This window comes from Cupressus sempervirens, chromosome 7 (genome assembly GCF_028749045.1).
Source record: "Cupressus sempervirens isolate cs-2001-9-10 chromosome 7, ASM2874904v1, whole genome shotgun sequence".
NCBI lineage: Eukaryota > Viridiplantae > Streptophyta > Pinopsida > Cupressales > Cupressaceae > Cupressus > Cupressus sempervirens.
The window spans coordinates 833899800-833920191 of record NC_143124.1 but is presented as its reverse complement, the minus strand read 5'-3'; the positions used below and the strand labels follow the sequence as shown (position 1 = coordinate 833920191).

The window sequence follows — 20392 nt, the reverse complement described above, 5'->3', positions numbered from 1 at the left end:
CTCACTCTCCCTCTCATACTCCTTCCACTACCTATGATCTCTCTCACTCTCTCTCCCATCCCATACTCTCTCTCTCCTCTCTCTCTCTCTCATAGACACACACTCCCATCCCCCTCTCTCTCCCTCTCCCTCTCCCACTCTCTCTCCCACTACCTACTCTCTCTCTCTCTCTCTCTCTCTCTCTCTCTCACACACATACTCCCATCCCCCTCTCTCTCACTCTCCCTTTCCCACTCCCTCTCCCACCCTACTCTCTCTCTTTCTCTCCATTTATCTCCCTCTCCTGCTCTCTCTCTCATCACTTACTCTCTCTCCCATCCCCTACTCTCTGTCTTGCTCTCATTCTCCACCTACTCTTTGTCTCTGTCTCACCCATCCCCTACTCTCTCACACTCTTGTCCTCCCTCTCCCACTGCCTACTCTCTCTCCCATCCCCTACTCTCTCCCTCATTCTCCATCATCTACTCTCTCTCCCATCCCCTACTCTCTCTCACTCTCCTTCTCCCATTGCCTACTCTCTCTCTCCCATCCCCTACTCTCTTAGTCTCTTGTTTTCCCTCTCCCACTACCTACTCTCTTTCACTCTCTCTCCCATCCCCTACTCTCTCCCTCATTCTCCCACCCCCTACTCTCTCTCATAGACACAAACTTTTGTCCCCCCTCTCTTTCTCTTGCTCTCCCTCTCCCACTCTCTCTTGAACTACATTCTCTCTCTCTCTCTCTCTCTCTCTCTCTCTCTCTCTCTCTCTCTCTCTCTCCCCCTCCCTCTCCCACTCTCTCTCTCACTACCTACTCTCTCTCACTCGATCTCCCTCTCCCACTTGCTCTCCCACTACCTACTCTCTCTCTCACTCACTCTCTCCCATCCCCTACTCTCTCTCTCACTCTCTCTCTCTCTCTCTCTCTCTCTCTCTCTCTCTCTCTCTCCCTCCCTCCCTCCCTCCCTCATCCCCTACTTCCACTCTTGCTCTCCCATCTCATACTCTCTCTTTACCACCCCCTACTCTCTCTCACACTCTCACACTCTTTCCCATCCCCTACTCTCTCTCTCTCTTACACACACTCCCATACCCCTCTCTCTATCCCTCTGCCACTCCCTCTCCTATCACCTCTCTCTCTCATCCCCTACTATCTCTTTCTCTTGGGCTACTCTCTATATCTCAAACACACACTCTCATCCTCCTCCTCCTCCTCTCTCTCTCTCTCTCTCTCTCTCTCTCTCTCTCTCTCTCTCTCTCTCTCTCCATCCTATACTCTCTTTGACACCCCCTACTCTCTCTCTCTTTCTCATGGCCTACTCTCTCTCTCTCTCCCTTTTCTCATCCCCTACTCTCTCTCTTTCACACACACACAATCTAATTCCCCCCTCTCTTTCTCTCTTTGTCTCCTCTCCCATCTCTCTCTCTCTCTCTCTCTCTCTTCTCTCTCTCTCTCTCTCTCTCTCCCTCTCTCTCTCACTCACTCACTCTCACTCTCTCCCTCTCTACTCTCTCTCTCCTACTTTGTACTCTCACTCTCTCTCCCATCCTATACTCTCTCTTTGCCACCCCCTACTCTCTCTCTCTCTCTCTACTCTCTCTCTCCAACTTCATACTCTTACTTTCTCTCCCATCCTGTACTCTCTCTTTGCAACCCCCTACTCTCTCTAACACTCTCACACTCTCTCTCATCCTTTACTCTATCTCTCTTAAACACACTTCCATCCCCCCTCTCTGCCCCCCTCTCCCACTCCCTCTCCCACTACCTACTCTCTCTCTCTCCCATCCCCTACTCTCTCTCTCTCTCTCTCTCTCTCTCTCTCTCTCAGGCTACTCTATCTCCCCTCTCTCATTGCCTACTCTCTCTCTTTTACACACACACACACACACTCCCATCTCCCCTCTCTCTCTCCTCTCCCATCCCCTACTCTCTCTCTCTCACTCACACACTCTCATTCTCCTCTCTCTCTCTCTCTCACTCCCCCTCTCCCACTCCATCTCCCATCATCTACTCTCTCTCTCTCTCTCTCTCTCTCTCTCTCTCTCTCTCTCTCTCTCTCCCATCTCATACTCTCTCTACCACCCCCTACTCTCTCTCTCACTCTCACACTCTCCCTCATCCTCTACTCTCACTATCTCTCTCTCATTTCATACTCTCTCTCTACCACCACGCACTCTCTCTCCCATTCCCTACTTTCTCTCTTACAAAAACTCTCATTCCCCCTTTCTATCTTTCCCTCTCCCATCCCCTACTCTCTCTCTCTCTCTCTCTCTCTCTCTCGCTACTCTCTCTCTCCCCTATTCCATCCCCTACTCTCTCTCTTTCACACACAGACTCCCATCCCCCCTCTCTCTATCTCTCCTCTCACATCCCTTACTCTCTAGATCTCTCACACACACTCCCATTCCCCCCTCTCTCCCTCTCCCACCACCTACTCTCTCTCTCTCTCTCTCTCTCTCTCTCTCTCTCTCTCTCTCTCTCTCTCTCTCTCTCTTTCTCTCCCTCTCCCTTTCTACTTTCTCTCTCTCTCTCTCCCATCTCCTACGCTCTCTCTCTCCCATACCCTACTCTCTCTCTGCTCCACACCTACTCTCTCTTTCACACTCTCACACTCTCTCCCATGCCCTACTCTCTGTTACCAACACTTCCATACCCCCTCTTTCTCCCTCTCCCACTCCCTCTCTCATTCACACACACACACACACACACACACACATACACACACATTGATCCTCTCTCTCTCTCTCTCTCTCACTCTCTCTCTCTCACTCTCTCTCTCTTTCTCATCCTCCTCCCTCCCTCCCTCCCTCTCTCTCTCTCTCTTTCTCTCTCTCTCCTCCATTCCCTACTATCAATCTCTCTCTTATCCTATACTCTCTCTACCACCCCCTACTCTCTCTCACACACTTCCTCTATATCCCATCCCCTACTCTCTCTCTCCCCTCTTCCATCCCATACTTTCCCTCTCTGACACAAACACACTCCCACCCCCTCCTCTCTCTCTCTCTCTCTCTCTCTCTCTCTCTCTCTCTCTCTCTCTCTCTCTCTCTCCATTCCCTACTATCAATCTCTCTCTGCCAACCCCTACTCTCTCTCACACACTTCCTCTCTCTCCCATCTCCCATCCCATACTTTCTCTCTCTCACACACACACACACTTACTTCCACCCCCCTCCCTGCTCTCTCTCTCTCTCTCTCTCTCTCTCTCTCTCTCTCTCTCTCTCTCTCTCTCCCCCTCCCTCCCTCTCTATGCACTAGTTAGGTCTTAATAGTGCATGCACACTAAAGCACACACACACTATTAAGACTCAAATTTTAAAAAGCTTTAAATAGTGCGTGCATGCTATAGCACACATGCACTATTTAAAACTTTGCATTCTACCAAGCCTAAGGCTTGGTTTTTCCTTTGGGATCCAACCCAATGATTTGGAGTATGTAAACTAGTCTGAGTCATGTTTTGCTACAAACATTAAAAAAATGATTGATTTTTCTTCTGTGCTCTCCTTCAAGTTTCCTCATGCTTAAGCATCGATAAAATCAAGTTCATGACATTGTAGGTCTTTGTGTTAGCTATATAACCATATAATTTATTTTTTATTTGAACTATTTCAAACCTTTCAACTATAATTTCTTTTGAATGCATGTCCATTTTTTTGTCAAAAACCAACATGTACTAATTGGGCTGTACATTTTAGCTCATTCATCGAATTTCACAAAAACTTGCATTTTTAGAAACTAGACTCCATTCTACACACTTTGAGAAAAAGAAGTTTTTATTTTAGTTTAGTTTTCAATCATTTCTAGGGGAAGCACATAGATATTTGATGTTTTTGCAATTTTTAATTAAAAAATTCATTAAAAAAATACACACTATAAAATTACCTGAAAAGTGTGGGATAAACTCACTACTACATTTGAGACCATTTTTCGACCATTGAAGGTCGAAATTTTGACTCATTTTTCGACCACACTTCGACCAACATCGACCAACTCATTGGTCGAAATTTTTCCAGTTGAAATTTTGACCAACATATTGGTCAAAAAATGTTCATAGCCATGGAGCAAACTCTATCTAGAATTGGTCAAAATTTCAACCACTAAAGGTGGAAAATGTTGACAAGAAAGGTAGAAATTTTGACCATTGAAGGTAGAAAATGTTGACCAAGAAAGGTAGAAATTTTGACCATTGAAGGTAGAAAATGTTGACCAAGAAAGGTAGAAAATTTAACCAATGAAGGTCAAAAATTTTGTCCATTGAAATTGAAAATTTTGACCAATGAAAGTAGAAATTTCTACCAATGAAGGTCAAAAATTTTGAACATTGAAGGTAGAAATTTCTACCAATGCCTGGGTAAATTTTTTTTTTCAGGCATTCTATAAAACAGTTCACATGCCTTGCATATGATATGACATTTTGCATGCATCATACACTCTCATCCAACTAATGATGGATTAGGGAGAGTGATCTGAAACGATGACGCTAAAAAACACAATCAAATCCAAAATAAACTTGTATTACAAATGGATTGTGGAAATCTGATATTGTTGATTACTTAAACATGCATATATGTTTAAGTTGCGATTGTCCTAGTAGACATGCATGCAAAATCAATAATATCAGATTTCCACAATCCATTGGTAATGCAAGTTCATTTTGGATTTGACTGTGTGTTTTTTAGCATCATCATTTTAGATCACTCTCTGTAATCCATCATTAGCCAAATGAGAGAGTACAGGATGCATGCAAAATGTCATATCATACACAAGGCATGTGAACTATTTTATAGAATACCTGAAAAATATCGATAGCAACTAATCAAACTATCGTAAAAACCTACAGTAACTAATATGCTCGTTCATTAATATGCTCGATACAATAAGAAAACTTGGCAATTATGCACAACAAGTTATACGCTAAAGAGATTTGACATGGACTGTCCACTCTAATTTGTGGAAGCTCCCCTGAAAGTGCATTTGAAATATTTGTAGGTAACTCCAAAATTAAGTTGTGGGATCATATCAATGGTTGTTAGTCAAAATTTTCTCTTGAATAGGGTTGTGAGGATATTTTGTCAGCATTAGGTTCCTAATTTACTCAAGAATTGGGGTCTGATAATATTGTCTTACAAATTGTTTATTTTACAATGGAGTTGTATCTTCTATTTTATTCCTGACTAATAGAAGTTTATCTGACCCTGAGATGATCAAATCCACTTGATAAATGTTAATCTCTCTTTAAGTTTTGCACTATTTTCTATATTAGGAATAAGTCAATTCTTGAACTATCTACGACTATTGATTGCCTTGTATTTCTTTTTATTCTTGTCAAAGCCTTCATTCAACTCTATCTACCCTACTTGTCATTCCAAAACATAAAGATTTATAATTTTTTCTCTATACACATTATCTACCATCAAACTAGTATGTTTAATGTCCATTTTACCATTCTCAATTTTTCGTAATCTCCCTTTTTATTGATATTGGTAGAATCATGGTTGAGCCCCATGGTGTTGTTTATATCATATCAAGTGGTTGTGGATTCCCTTCAGGAGTAGTAATTCCATTTATTGGTACCAGAGGTTGTGATGGTAAAAATGGTGCAAAATGCTTCTTTACTCCTATAGGCCCCATACCAAAATGTAGAATGTAGAATGTCTTGTAAAGATTGAGATGGCATACATCCACTCCAATTCAACTCGAGCTAGTTAGTCCAGCCTGCACATTCATGTTTGCACCATCCATGTACACTTGACTATCATTGTCATGAATGATTTAACATATCTTATTTAATACCCTCCTCATACACACCATGCATTGAAGGATAGGTAATCATAAGTGATACAAGGTTTCCTTATTTTCCTCTACACCCTTCATTTTCTTTAGCAACAGTTCAAACAACAACAATTTTCATTCCACACATTGTAGCACTTGCAGGATTCATTCCATGAGTTGAGACAGTAATGATAGAAGTTTTGATGCCCATCTCCCCTTGCTTAATGATAAGCATATAACCTTTACAATATCAAGGAATGGAGCATCCTCAACATTAACAGTGCCTAATTTCTTTAATCCACTAATAAATGGTCCTGCCAAACCATGTACACATTCTACATTTTTTTCCAATCCTGCCAGACCATGATAGATTGCATACATAGAAGATATATTGTAATTAATGCCTATATCATGTAGATATTTCTAGTGGCATTATCTTGCCTGATGTGTTGCTCCCTTGTCTACATTTCCATCCTTATCATAGGATTCCTATGGGAATCCACATTAACTCCAATAATCCTCCCAGGCATCATTCATTTTTACTCTTAAGATGTAACCAAGCAATATAAATGAGGGTCCCCCATAGTCCAGGGGGACACTAAATCTTTGAGAAGACCCAAAGATGATATCCACCCCAAATTCCTTAGGAGGCTTCAGTATTGTTAGTGTAGAAAAATCAAAGGCCATGACAACCTTCACACCATTAGCATGAACATTCTTAACAAAATAAGAGTAATCAATAACTTCCCTCTCTATCCTAGGGTGCTGAACAAGCACCCCACAAACATCCTTGGAACTATAATCAAAGTACTTTAGATCAGATTTCATGATATTCAACCCCAACCAACCTACCCTTATATAGCACACATCAAATGTCTAAGGATGAGAGTTACTAAAAATGATAGAAGTCTTCTTATTATCTTTGGATATATCATTACATATCACAATAGCCTCAAAACTAGTACTGGCCTCATCCAAAAGAAAATCATTTGACACAGGAGACTAGTAAGATCTAATATCATGTTCTAGTGATTCAAAAAAGATTCTAGTATATCATGGAAACCATGTTAGGAGGGGACAAGGGACGATGATGGGGCTGAAACCTACGATAAATTATACTTTATTAAAAGTATTAACTTATTACAAATAGGGATGCACTTGCATTTAGGCACAATGCCTAGAGCTCACTACTCAATTAAAAAAATGTCTTACTACCTTACATATATGGACAACAACTCATATTTCACAAAGTGCTTGATATCATCCTCTTCATGCATGTTCAATTTCATGGAAGCTCATTGGATTCCACTCATTCCTGTTCACAAGATCATCGATGTATGGCCTGCATCTACACACACACCACACACACTTCAGTCATAGAAGATTACATTCATTCATATAATTCATCAACCTTGTAGAAGAGAACAAGGAAATGATTAGAAATATGAAAACATCAGGCAAATAAATAAATTACAACCTTTATCTAATGGCTTTAGTAGAGACTTGAAGCAGGTCATCTCCAAACCAATCTAAGTTCTCTTTATACAATTCAATTGGGAGACTATCTGCTGCTGGGGTCTTTTCATCATTTAGCTTTTGAATTGCATTTATTGTTTCTTATTTTGATACAGTTTAAATATTAATTATTTCTACAATATCATCTGTAATCTTACTGTGAATTATATTTTTGCTTAGATCTCTTGCATTATGTCCTTGAAATGAGAAAAGTATCTTATAGAATAGCGAAAGTTCTTCTCTATCTCTTTAAGATCACTTAGCAATTTATTATCAGCTCCTATATAGTCAACTTGTTCTCAGACATTCTTAACTTTCATACATCTGAAGAAGAGTTTTGAACTCTTATCGCCATTGTTAAGTCAATTTATTTTGGCTCTTACTCTTAATCCTTCTATATTTTTAGCATGTAGATTTCTCAATAATTTTTTTGTTATGATTAACTCCTCATTCAATTTTGAGTTATTGGGGTCATTTGAATCTTCTTCTCTAGTTTGAACAAATCTTTCTAAAGGTCATTTTCTGTTTTCCTATTGTCTAAGGTTGTTCTTTTGTCCAATAGTTTGAAATATAGTGGCCAAATTTTTATTGTTTTCATTCCATATTTTAATTGCATTTTTATCTTATAACGTCCATCTGTTAATTTCCCTAGCGGTAAAGATTGGGTAATTGCAATCGTCTTTTAGTAAATTGGTGTTTTGAAGGAATTTATCTTGCTTTTCATTGTCCTAATGTTGATCATTAGATAGATGAATCTTACAGTAGCAATAATGATGATCAGATAAAGAACAAGGTGTAACCTTGACACTACATTCATGACAGTCTGATCAAAGCTAAAAAATCTTTATTGCAATAAAATATATCCAATTTGCAATATATCCTTATACTTAACTTTTGGCAATTACACCCAGTAAACCAATTATTTTGGTTTTCTTTTCTATATCCTTCAAGAGGATCAAATAGGTTGAGCTTAATTTTCATTTTATTCTATTAACAGTTTTCATTTCCTTTGCACTTATCTCACTTCCTATAGACTTTTCCTCCCTACTCTCAACCATGTTAAAGTTAGGTCCCACAATCTAAGGGATGTATTGAAGCCCATATATCCATTTCCACAGCTCATTTCTCTCGTAATGTGCAATGGGAGCATAAATTGAGCACCACACAAACTTTTTATTGTCTTTTTCAATAACAATCTAGACAACCCTATTGTAAGGAGAGATTTAATGTCCGATTGCAAATGGTACCCATTTGTTTGATGCTTTCATATTGCAAAGGTGTGAGTGGTGGTGTAGGTAAGATTTGAACATCATAATTATAATTTACACATTTAAAATTAGCACACTAAAAGAATTTTAAATTAACTACTACCAAAGTAATATATGGATTGTTCAAGGTAAGGTGAAACAAAATGTACCTGATAGGAAGGTCCCTCAGCTTTAGTAAGTGAACCATGTGTGAGTGCTTCTACTAAAAGACATCGATTAACAAAGTGGTAATTTAGGTATGATTCCAATTCATCCAAATTTGTGTCCAAGACACTCGGATAGTTGAAAGAGCATTGGGATGCAATGTCTACTGATTTGATTTCAATACCAACTTCCATATTCATCCACTGCATTAACTCAATAGCTGCATTTACACCACCTCCCACCAGATGTGCTCTAATCAGAGCCTCCAAACAGAGCCTCCTAAAAACAAAAGAGAAAGAAACTATGTCAATTTCCATACATAAGAAAAACATGGACACTTGTAGAAGCCAAATCAATATTTACTTGAAAGATTGAACGTTGTTCCTCATTAACATGTTCCCCATTTTCTTCAACAAGATCTATTAAAAAAAGTGGTCCTCTCAGATTATACAGGTAAGCAAACAAGAAACAAACCAATTTTGGAGGAAAGCCAAGTCAAGCATGTATATGAGCAATGTTAGTATGCTAATAGAAACCAAATTTAAATAAAGCTTCTACAAACTAAACAAAATTCATAAACTTCAAGATAGACTAAGATGAGCTCTTAATTGAGAATATGAGCCATTAATGGGCTCTCTCAATAAGAAGCTCTCTTGTTGAGTAGCTTTATCTAAATAGATAGGATGTATGCTCAAGCTTTATGCTTCAAAAAGGGCTTCAATGGATGATTGTGGATTTTTGGTGTGGATAGATGGCTTGAGTATGGATTTGGCTCTCAAAATAGCATTATAACTTTACTTCATGGATTGTGTTATTTTGCAAAGGGGAAGGATCCAATTTATAGGCAAGAGGCTTGAGGGATTGAGGGCTAAGATGCAAGGATGGGAAAAAGCTTATGGAAGGCTCAGATTGCATGAGAGGAGAGCACATGGATTGTGCTTCCTTATAGCCAATCAAGGAGTGACACATGTCACATGGTGAGAGGATGGAGGAAAGGGCAAGGATGAGTCAACAAAGGAGGCTCAAGAGATAAAATCTTCATAAAGACCCTCATAATGACTTGTAAGAGCAATAAAAGGGCTTGTAAGAGTCATTTATGACCTAGTGGACTTCATAAAGTTTTATGGTTGAGATATTTTGAGGGTGATGAGAGCAAATTCGACTTGGACTTGATTAGAAATGTTTTAAGCTTGTTTAGGCTTGTGCAAATGATTAGAGGATGGATTAGGATGGTTTAGGATTAGCTTAAGGATAGGCAAGTGGATGGCATTTAATGAGGGTGGGTGAAGGAAGAGATATTTGTTAACTTTGGCTTGGGTTAGTAAGTTTTAACCCATGTTTAGGGAATGTGACAAGGTTAGGAGGGGATTAGGATTAGGTTTAAAGACATCTTCTAGAAGAGTCTAGATTTTGGATGAGGATAAAGACTTTCTAGAATAGTCTAGAATTTCCTAGGATGAGGATGAAGACTTTCTAGAAGAGTCTAGAATTTCTTAGGGTGAGGATAAATTAGATTTTTAGGAAATAAATAAAGTTTTATTTATTTCAAGGGTTTGGGTTGAGGAGATATTTATTAAAACTTTTTTAATAAACATGAGGATTAATATTTAATTTTAATTAAATATTTTGAGTTGGGGTTAGGGGTAGGAAATGATGAGATTAGCCTTTAATCGAAATTAAAGAAGGATTAGAAGATTTTGGAAGAGGTTATTGGTCATAAGGAAATTGGCCAATTTTTGGGCAAAAAATAATTTTTTTATTTATTTTAGGATTTTTGGTCAATTTATTAATTAAATAATTAATAAATAAGGAAATAATGTTTAAATAAGATTTAAACATTTTTGGGAGGGATTCCTTAATTAAATATTTTTAATTAAGATAAAGGGATTTAATGGCATAAAAATTAATTAATTAATTAAATAATTAATTAATTAATAAATGATGATGTCATCAGGACTTTTTTCAGAAAATAAAAATACTTTATTTTCTAAAGGTTTTTAGGTGTCTACATTTTGCCCCTCTTTGATGTGATGCCGCAAGTGGCATGGCATCAAAGATAAGAAAATAAGATGCCCAAGGCTAGAGCAGAAGAGGAGAGAATGGACTGTGAGATGCCCCCTCAAGAAGGCAGCGGGGAGAGAAAGTGAGGCTCGATGGCTTCTTGAAAAGTACAAGAATATGGGATGAGCAAGGAGACTTAGATTGGCAAAGAGAAGGGGCTGAATTAGCTCAAACTCTCACTATGGGAGAATGATAAAGGAGAATCAGATGCACAAGAGGAAGCAAGCTTAAGACCTTAGGGAAGGTGGAGGATGAAGGAGCAGAGCGCTATAAAAAGGAATCCAGGATAGGGAGATGGATGAGGGGATTATAAAGCTGATGGAACAGGATTTCAAAGAGTTAGATTGGTGGAAGATGGGTTTCGGAGATCCCTAGGACTAGGATTGTGGATCTCGAAAGATGAGGCTTGGTGGGTTGATTTGGATTGGTGGATCCCTAAGACTAGGATTGTGGATCCCTAAAGCTAAGAGTGATGAGTGATTCAAAGAGATACTGATGCATCAGCTAGGGTAGGAGAGACAGATGCTAGATATGGGTTGGGGATAATGGAGATGAAGGAAAACCATTGAAGCTTTTTGAGCGGGGGGATACTTCAAAGAGAAGTACCACCATGTAGTTGAGCACTAGATTTGCTATAGGACCGTTGGTTAATTGCCAAGGTTACCAAGAACATCAAGGCCTTTTCACCAACCGTCCAAAGGACTAACAAACTAACTCAAAACAAACACACAAGGATTGCCCCAGCATCACACATGAATCCTAGAGGAAGCAGCGTGGAAACGACACTGGAGAACCCACAAGCAGAAAAGAAAAACAAACAAAAGACCTGATCAAGACCTTACACTCTAATTGCCCCATTCGCAGCATACCATGATATGGAAGATCGTGGCAACCTTGAGGAGGGAACAAGGAGATTGCTTGGAAAAGATACTTCAAGACCCAAAAGGGAAGATCCCAAATCAAAAGAAAGTGAAAATCCAAAAGAGAGCCATTTGCCAACGAGATGGGTAGGACAAGGCACTAACGGACCAAGATCAGACATGAGGAAAGCTATATCCTGCAAAGACCTATTGGAGAGCACCGAAGCTGGTGGATTTGGATGAGTGATGCATCTGGCAAGCTGAACTAAGAAAGATAACACTTTGGTGACAGGAAATCTAGCTAAAGGATGCATTGGAATAGCTAACCAAGATGTGTGATGGGTGCAAGATGCTGATCAAGGACAAACTGACATGAACGCTGGATAGATACAATGGTACTAAGCTAAAGAGAATGTACAAGCTGACAGACCAAGATATTTACAAGTGAGCTAATCAAGATATGGTACAAGCTTAACAGACCAAGATAGTTACAAGCAGGCAAAAGCTCAGGATGATAGGATAGCAGGATGGTTCAATGTTGTGCAAGATGCGAAAGCTAAGGGTAGGGTGATAGCAAAAGATATGGATTTGGCAGGATGCATCCAATGATGATGAGAGATTTTGTGACCAAGGATAGCTAGAGGAGCAGGATGAGATGGCTGGATAGGATGGTAGATAGCTAGGATTATGATGGATATAAAGAGATGACATTGGGTTTGCATGAGGATAGCCTAGAGCTAGATACCAATGACAAGGGAGGATGGAAAAGACAAGATCTCCAAGGAATATAGTGCCCCCAATCAGAAGATAACATGCGGAAGGAGGTCTTATGATGGATGTGATAGGATTGAAGCTAGGATGGAAAAAGCTGAAGGGGCTAGGGAGATGGATGATAGCTGAGATGATTGGCTGAAGTTGCATAAGATTAGTGGATGGTGTGAGATGGAAGCTGGAGGATGGAGGATAGGTGGATAGATTGGAAGATGGAGTTGGATGTCAAGAGATGACCAAAAGCATGAGGGTGATAGGCTAAGCTAGGGATGGCGGGATTACGCATGACGCTTGTTTGCCAAGTTTTCATCATGGTACTTGTCCAAGGCGCTTGAATTGCCAAGTTTTCACCAGTGGACGCTTTTTTTTTTTTTTTTTCTTTTTTGACTTTTTGACTTTGGACTTAGCTGGAATGATTTTGGCTTTCTTCAGCTATTTTGGCTTTTTTGAGATTTTTCACTGGCTATTGAAATGTTCAATTTTGTTGCTAGCTGTTGGTACACCAGATGTGTGATTTATGCAATAGATCGGATTAGATGGGATTGATGGTAGGAGATGGAGGGATGAAAATGATGGAAAGGAGCATGAGATGGGGATGCTTGCAAGAGCAACATTGGCACATGTTGGAACGGGTGTGAAAAGAGCATATGGGGGATAGATGGTAGATGCGGGTGTGATGAAGGATTTGTGAAGGCGTGCTTGGGGATATAGGCACCCAAGATGGAGTTAGGAGATGGGGGACATGAGTCACTAGATGGGGGATTAGCAATGGTGGATGCCATTATACATTGGGTTTCAACTTTTTTCTTGGGGATCCACATGGTTTTGGATTTTCTTTTCATAGGCTTTTGCATTGTTTTGCATTCTTTGATTGGATTTTGCCTTTTTGGAGTATGTCTTTTAGAATAGACATATGATTGCCTAGGATGTGGATTTTTAGCTTTATGCATTTTGAAGTTGGCATTTACATTGTTGTGGTAAGCTTTGGGAAGATGGTTAGGAGAAGCTTTGTGAGATGGAGAGGATATGAAAGAGCATGTAGGGGGATGATGATGGATGATGTGCCCTGATATGTGCCTTTGTTGATCTTGCATAGAAATGGATGGAATAGGATTTTTATGATGGCTGATAGGAGGATGGAGGATGGTAGATTTTGGGACATAGGGACCCAAAATGGATTTAGCGGATGAAGGGGGGATATGGTAGGTTGTTTTGGGTTGCAAAGATGGTGGAGGGGGGATGACATAAGATTTCTTGAAGGAGTGATGGGAGGCTGGCATGGTGGGCTTGGAGATAGGCTTGGTTTGGGGGTGTGGTGTACCAACACCTTTAGATGGTGAGCCTTTGGATACATATCCAAGACCATGAAATCCTAGATTTTTTTGTGCAATAATAGGCTCTCTGATTCCTTGCTCTTGTGGTCCTAAACCTTGACCTTGATAATGCCATCGATTGAGCATTTGAACAAGCTGAGGAAAATTTTTGCTTGCAGAAAATGGTAGAAGTGATTTATTAGGTGTATTGCAATCGGGAGATACTGTTCTTAATTCTTCTGCTGAGAGAGGGCCACCATGGATGAATGTAAGTGAACCAAGAGGGTAGATTATAGATGGTGGAATAGCTTGGATAGGTGGTAAGATGGAAGCATGGAGCGGGGGAGATGGAAGGATAGGATCTTGATGTAGCTGGTGGGATGACAAGATATCTTGTAGTGGAGGAGATATGGCTTGAGGTTTTGGAGATGGAGGAGATGGTGACTGCACTATGGATGGAAGACATGGTACGATGATATCTTCATTTATGCTTTGGGGGATGTCAACATGCTTTTGGGAAAGATCTTGATAGGATTGGTTTGGAGTGGATGGTGCGATAGGAGGTGAAGGGATGGATTCTTCAAAGGCAACGGATGGATAGATGGGAGATTCAGTAGTGGAGATGGGTGAGTAGAAGATGGATGCATAAGGGTCATTACGAGAGATTTGGGAAATGCTTGGAGGCGATGTGGATAGGATTTGGAGGGATTTGATAGGTGGTGGGATTTTGATGCTTGCAGGAAGTGGAAGGATTTTAAGCAATTTGATGGATGGTATGGGGATGATAGCTATGGGAGATGGAGGTGATATTATAGATGGGGAAGCTTCATCACTGACTACTTCACATGGTTGGATTAGATGACATGGCTTATCAACTGTTGGAGGCGACTTTTCTTGTATTTCCTCTAGGAGATTCCTTGGAGACTCATGTGTCGAAGGTGGAGGTGGATTGACAGGAATAGCTAGTGTGATGGGGGTGGAAGATTGGAAGCTTGGTTGATGAGGTGATGGAGGGGAAGCTAGAATATCAGATGGCATGACTAGATAGTTTGGAATAACTCTTGGATTTTGGGGGATGCTTGGGGGAATGTTTCTAAGGCTTTCAATATACCCGTCATAGTCAACAAGATTTTCATCATCATTGGAATAGGAGGTGGTGGGAGCAAGGACAATGCGACCAAACACATCATGATAGGATTGGTACTTCATGCTTTGATGATGAGTTTGATGGGGATGGGGTCTTGCGTATGGATGAACACGGAAGCTCATGGTTGGATTTGGGTTAAGCACAGATTTTGGATTGGCTGATGAAAGATTTCCTAGGGAGAGTCAAAGTTGCATGATAGACCTAAGGAGGATTGGCTAGAGATTTTTGGCTTTCTTGTGGGTGGAAGACTTCAAGGGTATGCTATCAAAAAGTGAGAGTTTTGCTTTCCTATGTGCAGGATTCATGGTGATTGTGTCAACTTAAGGATAGACTAGTGATCCTATGGCATGAGACGAGATTGACCACTTGTGGATCCCAACCTTTAGCTCAAGGTGATGAGGGATGCAAGTGACAAAGCTAGATTACCCTAGACAATGCTCTGTCAGAGGGATAACCTTGGTGAGATTGGTTGATTGGTAGGATTGATTGGATAGCAAAATCTAGCAAAGTGACAACAACTCTTTAAAGGCTTGGGTGATTTTGGATTGGGTTGCTAGCTGGCTGGGGGGATGATTTGAATGGACTTTGGATTTGGGATTGTTCTAAGGCAAAGAACTAGATAGATTCGGTTGCAGCGGGGGAGCTTGGATGATTTTTGATAAGGCAATGACTACGCTAAGTATGCCTTGAGTTGGGAGATTTCTGCTTTTCTGGGATTTCGACCAAAATTAGCAAACATTCATTCAAAAGCTATAAACAAACAAGCAGACAAAATTTTTGAGCAAGCACGTCAAACACACCAACATCTTAGGAAGCTTTCTACAAGGATGAAATTTGGTTTAGCTAGGGAGTCCTCGATATACGCAAGGTACGTGAGGCCCAAATCCGTAGATGAAACCAAAAAGATGTCACACAGCCGAGAGGAGCGGTAACCCACTTCTCCTCTTTCACTTCTCAAGGGTATAAAGTTCCTTGAGGCTTAGCCCGAGTGACAAAATCTTGATTCCAAGAGAGGTGTCTTTGGATTCACCTCCCGATCTTTATACTCCATCGGAACACTGGAGTTGAGGTCGTCCCAAGGGGTGATGAAATCCCCAAGCAGGCCTCCTAAAAAGCTAAGACAAGATTTTGGATCCTAATCTTATGCACCCAAGATGGCCTGCAAAGGCGACAAGGGGAGAGAAGATTCAGATGACCTTGGGCTAAAAAGCAAAGTTCTTTTCCAATTGATGATTTAGATTTTGTAAGCTATGATTGAAGACACTTGTGATTAGGGCATACAATGTTCATTCCAACTTGACAGCGTCGTCAACATAATGGAAATCGAGAATTCGTCAGCGTAAGAAATGCGAGCGTCATTGAAATGCATCAAAACCATGCAATGTTCATTGATTGTTAGGCATTCAATATTGTGTTAGAGTGTTTTAAGCCCAAAACAAAGATATGTGAAACTCGATTTGTCAAGCACGCACCCGGAGGCCCTCCACGTCAAGAGTTTGTTCAATTTTAATGGCCAAATGAAGTGTTAGCGAGCCTAATGTGCATTCAAGGAATTTTCTAACTTAAAAAAACCACTAAAAACCTAAGTGAGTGGAGTTTGATTTGCGTGGAGCACTTAACACCCTCTTAGGTGGACCCATCCCCATAGATGGCACTGAGATTGCAACCAATGGTTAAATTGATGGGTGATTAAAGAGGGTGAGTCCAACGAAAAACTCACTCAAAGCATTTTTATTTATTTTTATAACTTAGAAGATTTCTAAAATGTGGATTTTTTTATGCCCCAAAAGATGATCATTTGATCTATGGCATTCAAGATTGGATTTGTTATTTTAATCATGCATCCATAAAAAAAAAAAAACCTTGATTTTAATCCATGGCACTCAAGAGTGATTTTAGCAACATGCATTCAAAGACAAGTGATTAAACATTCAAGTTTTTTCCTTTGAGCATTCAAGATTGAGATTTTGTGTGTTGGTTTTAAGAACTTTGAAGTGCTTTGTTTTAACCTTAGATCATTCAAGATTGTTTTTGGACTCAAAAATGAAAATGACTCTTTGGACTTTGGTTTTCATTCAAGATTTTGTGTTCTAGTTTGCATATTTTAAGCCCAAAAATGATATTCCTAGATTATTTTGATGAATGAAAAACCTAAGAAACATTCAAGATTTTGCAACAAGACATTTGTTTGGAACAAATAACAAAGCTTTTAGGACAATTTTTGGCAACCATTTAGGACTCTTAGTTTTCATGAGATTTTTAAAAGAACTTTAGTGTGCACTTAGTGTTGATTTTGAACCTTTTGGAATGGAAACTTGAAGTTCTTTTTAAATTTCCAAAAATGAAGTGTTCCTAATTTTGCATGAATGCATCTAAAACCTTGATGTTGCAAGGATGCAAATGATTAGATTGGTTTAGTTTCACTTGTTAAAAGATTTTTTCTTTCTTGCAAATTTTTAATTTTTCAATGGATTTAAGTATGATTTGGGGGTTCATTTTAAGCACTAAAAAGAAGTGTGTATGATTTTGCTTCCTTAACAAAAAAAATGGCCAAGATCTCCCACAAGAAGAAGAAGAAGAAGTAGATGGAATAAGAAGAATATAGACAAGAAGAGGAAGAATAATCCCAAGTGCTTTCTCCACCTATAAGCTTGAAAAATCTGCAAACACTATGAGATTGACTATGAGTTCCTTTGTCTTCTTCATGCTCATGTAGACCTACAAAACCAATTTATACAATCCTACCAATCACAAAAACAAGAAAAATTAGCCAAAATCAGCAAATGACATACAAAACTTGACTAAAAAAGCTAATGAAGATGACCCATGCGGGGTCCCACCGGGCGTGCCAAAATGTATATGAGCAATGTTAGTATGCTAATAGAAACCAAATTTAAATAAAGCTTCTACAAACTAAACAAAATTCATAAACTTCAAGATAGACTAAGATGAGCTCTTAATTGAGAATATGAGCCATTAATGGGCTCTCTCAATAAGAAGCTCTCTTGTTGAGTAGCTTTGTCTAAATAGATAGGATGTATGCTCAAGCTTTATGCTTCAAAAAGGGCTTCAATGGATGATTGTGGATTTTTGGTGTGGATAGATGGCTTGAGTATGGATTTGGCTCTCAAAATAGCATTATAACTTTACTTCATGGATTGTGTTATTTTGCAAAGGGGAAGGATCCAATTTATAGGCAAGAGGCTTGAGGGATTGAGGGCTAAGATGCAAGGATGGGAAAAAGCTTATGGAAGGCTCAGATTGCATGAGAGGAGAGCACATGGATTGTGCTTCCTTATAGCCAATCAAGGAGTGACACATGTCACATGGTGAGAGGATGGAGGAAAGGGCAAGGATGAGTCAACAAAGGAGGCTCAAGAGATAAAATCTTCATAAAGACCCTCATAATGACTTGTAAGAGCAATAAAAGGGCTTGTAAGAGTCATTTATGACCTAGTGGACTTCATAAAGTTTTATGGTTGAGATATTTTGAGGGTGATGAGAGCAAATTCGACTTGGACTTGATTAGAAATGTTTTAAGCTTGTTTAGGCTTGTGCAAATGATTAGAGGATGGATTAGGATGGTTTAGGATTAGCTTAAGGATAGGCAAGTGGATGGCATTTAATGAGGGTGGGTGAAGGAAGAGATATTTGTTAACTTTGGCTTGGGTTAGTAAGTTTTAACCCATGTTTAGGGAATGTGACAAGGTTAGGAGGGGATTAGGATTAGGTTTAAAGACATCTTCTAGAAGAGTCTAGATTTTGGATGAGGATAAAGACTTTCTAGAATAGTCTAGAATTTCCTAGGATGAGGATGAAGACTTTCTAGAAGAGTCTAGAATTTCTTAGGGTGAGGATAAATTAGATTTTTAGGAAATAAATAAAGTTTTATTTATTTCAAGGGTTTGGGTTGAGGAGATATTTATTAAAACTTTTTTAATAAACATGAGGATTAATATTTAATTTTAATTAAATATTTTGAGTTGGGGTTAGGGGTAGGAAATGATGAGATTAGCCTTTAATCGAAATTAAAGAAGGATTAGAAGATTTTGGAAGAGGTTATTGGTCATAAGGAAATTGGCCAATTTTTGGGCAAAAAATAATTTTTTTATTTATTTTAGGATTTTTGGTCAATTTATTAATTAAATAATTAATAAATAAGGAAATAATGTTTAAATAAGATTTAAACATTTTTGGGAGGGATTCCTTAATTAAATATTTTTAATTAAGATAAAGGGATTTAATGGCATAAAAATTAATTAATTAATTAAATAATTAATTAATTAATAAATGATGATGTCATCAGGACTTTTTTCAGAAAATAAAAATACTTTATTTTCTAAAGGTTTTTAGGTGTCTACAAAGCAAAGTTCAACTAGAATGTGGATTAGTTGCACAAATTTGTGTCTACAATATTAATCATATCCACATTTCTGACAATAGTGGAAAAATAAATAAAAGGATTAGGAAGAGGTTGAATACAATTTAATGCTAAAATCCATTGAATCAAATAGAATGGCACATTTAATGAAATGGTTGAAGGGTGTATAACAGAAGTTGAAAGAAGTACTAAGTATGCACTTTTATCCTCTACAACACTACAATAACCTAGGACAATGCCTCCAACTGGATAGAAAATAAATCAATGTTTGATAATGGCTACATGGACCATAGTGGATAACAATCATAAGTGCATGAGCTTAGGTAGGAAGTTCAAATGGGTCAATCATTGAGTTGGATTGTATCAGGCAGAATGAGTACTCCAGTATGCAGATCAGTGATCAAAGGAGAAATTTTTAGACTTTCCCTTAGCTTCCATGGTTAGCTGTACCTCGTCCAGGGTGGCATCACTCCATTCCAAGGTTGGCATTAGGTTTGGAGGACACATTCAGAATGGATCAAAACTACAGGGTGGAATAGAATATTTATAATCATTTAGCAATATCATCTTAGGCACATAGAAGTTAAAATCCATGGCATTAAAACAAAAAGCAGAAGTATCCTTAAATGGCAGATTAGAGTTGTAAAGGTGCCTTTTAGTGTCTTAGTCTTTTGGCTTTATTTTTTAAATTTTTTTCCTGTCTCCTGCTCATTTTTCCTAGTTGAATCTTACTATCAAGACTCAGAAACTCTGCTCATAACCCAAACTCCAATATAATTGCATCAGAGTTATGATTACCATAATACCTGCTTGGTGTGCCACCAGCAATATTTACTCTTCCCTTCAACATGGAAACCTGGATATATTTTAGAAGATTGATGTCAATTGATGACTAAAAGAAATAATATAAGACATTTAGGCAAATTGACAATCAATTGCAACATCTTGTAAAAGTTCAACCCACAGATAAAACTAAGTAGATTAGATATTTATATCTGATCCAAAACACAATTTGCAAAAGGAAATGTTATCACCAATAAAAGGAAACACACATGCATATGCATGTGCTTGAACTTTTTATATACACTCAAAGGCTTAGGTCTACATTTAAACAAGAAATTCAAAAGCCTTCTGAACAAATCAATCTTATCTCAATTTAGATTATGAAAATGAAAGCACAA

The 20392-nt window shown here is 38.8% G+C and overlaps 2 pseudogenes; both read right to left on the bottom strand.

The window, feature by feature from the left end:
- Window positions 1–5427: 5427 nt before the first annotated feature.
- LOC149549973 (glycine dehydrogenase (decarboxylating), mitochondrial pseudogene) lies at window positions 5428–5975 on the bottom strand (annotated as a pseudogene).
- Window positions 5976–5988: 13 nt separating this feature from the next.
- LOC149549972 (glycine dehydrogenase (decarboxylating), mitochondrial-like) overlaps window positions 5989–20392 on the bottom strand; it is a 36780-nt pseudogene continuing 22376 nt past the window's right edge.